This window comes from Helianthus annuus, chromosome 3 (genome assembly GCF_002127325.2).
Source record: "Helianthus annuus cultivar XRQ/B chromosome 3, HanXRQr2.0-SUNRISE, whole genome shotgun sequence".
NCBI lineage: Eukaryota > Viridiplantae > Streptophyta > Magnoliopsida > Asterales > Asteraceae > Helianthus > Helianthus annuus.
The window spans coordinates 153,569,514-153,576,350 of NC_035435.2; positions in this window are offsets into that span (position 1 = coordinate 153,569,514).

Sequence of the window (6,837 nt, forward strand, 5' to 3'; positions counted from 1 at the left end):
TAAGATTGAATGCAAACTTGTGGGAATTATGGGATGTACGTTCTTGAATACTGAAGGCAGTAATTGTTGTCATGATGAGAAAAACAATGATTTTGATATTTGAGAGTAGAATCGTTTAGATGACTGCGACAATTGTTGATTCGATGTTGGCTGGAGAGTTGTTGCAAATCGATATTATACTCTTATACAATTAGCAACTTGAGTTATGTCTTATTTATTTAAAAGTCACACCCTTTCATTTTACCCTTTGTATTTATACAAAAACAACTTCCACGTTACCGAACAGACGTGTCAAAAAACAACAAAATGATTCGGTTGATAAAGGATTCCACCGTTTGAAATGACAAAAGATAAATCTTCATTAACAATCGGTTGAATTGCTAAAAGTAACAACGCATCATAATCCCACCCCCATGAATATGAATAAGTCATAATCCCACACTATGATTCCATGAATATCCTCTTTTCTTCCCAAAACCCCCAATCGCCCAATCTAACCATCCCTAGATCCCACTTTTCTCATGCCTTTAAAGTTCAAACTCTTTTCAATTTTGACATCAAAGGTATATCTCTTTATACTATGTTCAATTGATATATCTCTTTATACTATGTTCAATTGATTCAAGTATTCCATGTTTATTATTTCCTCCTTTTTTTTAATCGCAAACAGGGTTCACAATTAGGGTAAAATTTACGGTTCAAATGTTCAATCAGTCAACTTAAATCACATGTATAGGGTAATATTTATGTGTTATATCCTTACATCACACTTGGTTGAATCGATTCCATCATTCATTCCCTTTTTATCATTTTCCCCCTTCTTAAATGAGACAATGATATCACAAAAATGAGACAATGATTCAAAAAATCAAAACGAAGATGGTGCTTGATTTTGTTAGATTAGATACTAGACGACTATCTGTTTTTCCATAATTCAAGTGCGTTTCTTTATGGGTTATTCATTTATAAATCAATGGTTGAATTCCGGGTTGTTTAAACAAACTGTATCAGATTCTAGACAGCCTTTTAAACTATATATATAGCTGTATCAGTTTAATGTGCAATGAAACCTTATTAAATATAAAACTTAGCCTGATGTAAGTTGCTAGGTTTATAAATCAAAATCAAATCCGTATTTATAGTTCTTTCTTTTAGTTACACCACTTTGGTTCATGTATATATATATTTTTAAAGAAGTTAATTGTTTGATGTTCTTTAATTATATATCATTCGCTTTCATGACAACTTCTTGGTGATGCTCTTTAATTATATATATATATATATATAAAATTTGCTTTCATGATAACTTCTTGATCCGAAGAACTTAAAATTTGTAACATTTAGAATAAGTATAACATGTTTAGTAAAAACTATTCAGATACGATATTCAACTTATATACCATTAACACATTTTCAATCTTTAGCAGTGATGAACAAATTTGCCGCAACCTTATGTAAGGAAGTCGTATGATTGGCTGACAAAATTACAATTGCATCGCATTCAAACCGAAAAAGCAACATATTATCATACTCTATAAACACCGAATGATACACAGAACCGCCATGTGCCGTTTACCATTAATACAAGATAAAATAGATACATTCAATATTTTATTGATACGAGGATATATACCAGTACTAAGTTTTGTTATCTACATATTGAGTTGATTTTCGTTTGGGAAATTTATTAATAAATGTTTTAGTGTGGTGTTGTAGATCGGGGATATAGCAGAAGAAAAGAATGTTTTGCAAACTTAACAATTTTTCGTATCTCATATGGTGATACCAAATACGTTAATAATCAAAATCCCGCCGCAACGCGCGGGTTGGCGTCAACTCGTTATGTAAAAATAGGAATCCTTTTGCTTCTGATCACCTATCTTCCACGAAAATTATTAATCCCCAAAAAAACAAAATATTTCTAAGGTTTGGCTAGAAATCTCGTCAAAAAACACCTCTTTCACGAAAAACAATATATTCTTTATGAATGAAATTGACTTTCAATGCGATGTTATCGAAACAATATTCTGTATGAATTAAATTGACTTCAAATCATGGATGCTATCTGTTTATATATATTCAACTAGTTACAATAATAACCCTCTAACTTATGACAATTAAATATTTGGCTTAACATATCAAACAAGTATTACTAACAATTTTGGTAGGAAAATCCAGTTAACATGCCAAGAACCCTAACTGTAAGATTAAATATATTACGTATTAATATTTAATCTATAGCCATCATAATCATTTACATTATAGAGATCAAAATATATTAGAACCTATTATTTAATTAGTTGGTAATTGTTGATGGACCATATTACCCTTAGTAACTAATTAGGTTTCCTCCTGGGTGCTTATATAAGGAGAGTTATGTGGAGGTTTAGGGGTTACTTAGTTACACAATTCACACACCCCATTAGCCATAACATCATCACGAAACCTCCTCTCCTAACCGATACCCTTTTCGGTTTTCTTAGCCCCATCATCAGTTAGCATCCTAAGGAGGAACCAGATCACCTTGACAAAGATGTCGAACTCCATGTCGTCTTCTCTCACTGGATTCTCCTCTGCACTGTCTGCGGTGACAGGTATGATTTATATGTTTTCCTTTATGTATAAACAGAACTGAACCAACATGTGGTATCAGAGCATATGTTGATTAGTCAGTTCTGTTTTGTATCCATAATTCTGGGATTGAAACTTGGAAAACGGAATTTTGAAACCTTATGAATATAACAGCCGGTTTCGAGTCGGTCATGTCCACTCGAGATCTCTGTTTTCGGGAAAAGATTAATTATATGTTCACCGAATTAACTGAATTATGTTTTTTTTTAGCCGAAATCTGTTTAGAAGTCTTAAAAGTTTCAGGTTTTGGGTTCCAGAATTTTATTTTTATGATCAGGGTTCATCGCATGTTCTTAGAAAATTCGAAAATTCTGTTATGATTAGGAATGTGATTTGGATTATGAAGTGTTTTTCCTGATTTGATCTGTTTTGTCCTCAATAGATTTTCGAAAAAAACTGTTATTAGATAAACAGTTACTATTTTTTTCAAGATATGTTGATAAAATTAGATCACCTTAAAACAGGAAATAATATCTCATAATCCCTTAGATAATGTTTTTGCAAAACCAGAATAGCTTAACTTGAATGAGCTTTTGGTATATCATTTCTGGCCAAAGCTGACTTGATACATCTACTTATCATTCAAGTATTACGAAAGCTATGCTAAGTGTGCATCATAAGCATGAATGTTTTAATATCTGGCCAAAGCTGATTTAATTCTTTCATAGATGGCATACTTAACAAGTGCATAACTAAAGTGATTGTTTCAATTTCTGGCCAAAGCTGATTTGTTACAACCACTTTGCACATATGCTTAAATGATTACACTTCTGGCCAAAGCTGTTTTGTCTTCGTTTAAGTAGAATTTTTAGTTAAGTCTATTATTTTGATGTTAGTAATAGACATTATCACAGCTTCATTATGTAAAATGGTCATAATTTGCCTGCCTTAGTTTAACGTGCCCTTAGATCACATTAGGATTTCTTCCTTAGTATCATAACTTGCTCATCTTATTTCCACTATCAGCACCCAACTGCGGGATTCCACCTTTGACTGGTGATAACTTTGCTGCATGGAAGGATGCTCTCATGCTTACTCTCGGATTGCTTGATTTTGATTATGCTCTAAGAGAGAAAAAGCCAGCGGACCTTACCACTCAAAGTACTGCTGCTGAGCAGTTAACTCATGAAAAGTGGACTAGGTGTAACCGCATGCCTCTCATGTTTATGAAGCAATCCATAAGCAATGCAATCAGGGGAGCTATTCCTGATTCTGAAGATGCTAAAACCTACTTGGAACATGTGGAGGCGCAGTTCAAAGGGACGTCTAAGGCGCACGCTAGTACTCTTATTCTCAAGCTGGTGACAACTAAGTATGATGGGAGGAGCGGCATTCGCGAGCACATCATGATGATGAATGACATGGCCAATAAGCTGAAGGGGCTGGAAATGGAAATCAGTGATGGTTTCCTTGTTCATTTCATCATTACTTCGCTTCATTCATCCTTTGAAGCATTTAAGATCAACTACAACATTCAGAAGGAAAAATGGACGATGAGTGAGCTGGTCGCCATGTGCGTACAGGAGGAAGAGCGCATGAGGATGGATCGCACTACTGATGTTGCCAACTTCACCACCTCCAACTCTAAGAAAAGGAAGAACAATTATCAGAGGAAGGATGCTTCAAAAGTCCAAAGGCCTAATCCCAACTCTAATACAAGTGCACCTTCCAGCTCTAAGAACTCCTTAGGCAGTATCCGCTGCAAGTTCTGTAAAAAGACAGGACACATGCAGAAGGAATGCCCTGACTTTAAGGAGTGGCTGGCTAAGAAAGGTAACGATTATTTTATGATACTTGAGTCCTATAATTTAAGTGTTCCTGCTAATTCTTGGTGGTTTGATTCTGGTTCTATGGTTCATGTTACCAATTCTACTCAGGGATTCCTTTCAATCCGGAAGCTGGAAAGAAACCAAAGAACGCTTAAGGTTGGGGATGATCGAGAATTAGAAGTGAAGGCCATTGGAACATTACAATTAGTTATGAAAACTGGTTTATGTATTAAACTTTATGATACCTTATATGTTCCTGAGGTAACTCGGAACCTTGTATCAGGACCAAAGTTAGACATGGACGGTTTTATTGTTTCCCATGGTCATCGCAAACTCTCTATCCATTATGATTCTGTTCTTTATGGTATTGGTGTTCTGGATGGAGGTCTCTATAGATTAGAACTAGATGATGGCTTTTCCAAATCTTTGTTGTCATATAACATTAATGAATCACTCACAAAGATGGAAGAGAAACGAGACTTAGAGACTTCATCCATGTTGTGGCATCAGCGTTTAGGCCACATTTCAAAAGAGCGATTAAATCGTCTCGTAAAGGATGAAGTCTTACCTCCTCTCGATTTCTCTGATTTTGGAACATGTGTCAAATGTCTTAAAGGTAAAATGACATTAGCGAATAAGAAAGGTGCCACTAGGAGCTCTAATTTATTAGAACTCATTCACACTGACATTAGTGGTCCCTACCAAATCGCTGGCATAACAGGACATACTTCATTTATCACTTTTATTGATGATTATTCTCGTTACATGTACTTGTATCTTATTAAGGAGAAATCTGAATCTCTTACAACTTTTAAAGATTATAAGGCTGAAGTTGAAAAGCAATTAGATCGTCAGATTAAAGTTGTGAGATCAGATAGAGGCGGTGAATATTATGGAAGACATACTGATGTGGGTCAAGCTCCTGGTCCATTTTATGAGTTTTGTAAGGGCCAGGGGATTGTGAACCAATACACCATGCCTGGTACACCTCAGCAGAACGGTGTCGCTGAAAGAAGAAACCGTACCCTTATGAACATGGTGCGCAGTATGTTAGCCAACACTAACTTACCATTATTCCACTGGACTGAAGCGTTAAAAGCAGCTGTTCATATACTCAATAGAGTTCCTTCTAAGTCTGTCCCTAAAACTCCTTATGAACTTTGGACAGGAAGGAAACCGAGTCTTAAATATATGAAAGTATGGGGCTGCATTGCTGAAGCAAAACTTTACAATCCTTTCCTAAGGAAACTTGACCCTAAAACAGTTACCTGTTTCTTTATCGGGTATCCTGAGAACTCTAAGGGTTATCGTTTCTATTGTCCTTCCCATGTCACCCGTATTGTTGAAACCAAGCGTGCTGCGTTCCTGGAGGATTTCAAGGTCAGTGGGAGCAGTACCAACCCTTACGAAGAATTGCAAGAAGTACAAGACGCGGGGGGGGGGGGAGAGACTCGTCGCTTACCATTACTCCGATTACTCCTCTTGTACCCAATGCAACTATTGTTCCTGAAGCTACTGCACCAACTCCAAATTCACCTCTACAATCAGAACCCATTATACCTCATGACGAAGGCACATCAAACACTCAAAACCAAGACAACGCTGAACCTGATAATCCACTCAGGAGGTCATCCAGGCAAAGAAGGCCTCCTAATTGGGATGATTATGTTACCTACCTGACTGAAATGGATCCCGTAAAGCTCAATGATCCTATCTCTTACAATGAAGCCATTAACAGTGATCAGTCTTCTGAATGGAATAAAGCAATGATTGATGAGCTTGAATCCATGAAGAAAAATGACGTTTGGGATTTGGTAGAATTACCCAACGGAGTCAAACCCGTAGGATGCAAATGGGTGTTCAAAACAAAACTGGATCCGAATGGGAACGTTGAACGCTACAAAGCGAGATTGGTTGCAAAGGGCTACACTCAGAAAGAGGGAATTGATTATCAAGAGACATTTTCACCTGTCTCTCGTAAAGATTCATTAAGGATCGTCATGGCCCTAGTAGCTCATTTTGATTTGGAGTTACATCAGATGGACGTTAAAACCACTTTCCTTAACGGAGATTTGGACAAAGATGTTTACATGAAACAACCTGAAGGCTTTAAACCTGAGGGTCAGGAGCATCTAGTCTGTAAGTTGAAGAAATCCATTTACGGGTTAAAACAAGCATCACGTCAGTGGTACCTCAAGTTTGATGAAGTCATGAAGAGGCAAGGTTTTATGAAGAATCAAGTGGATCAATGCACCTACCTCAAGATGAGTGGGAGTGACTTTACTATACTTGTCCTTTACGTAGATGATATTCTATTGGCAAGTAATAGTTTAGACATGTTGCATGAGTCGAAGCGTTTACTCTCGCATAACTTCGACATGAAGGATCTCGGAGATGCTTCTTACGTCATTGGCATCGAAATTCACCGAGATAGACA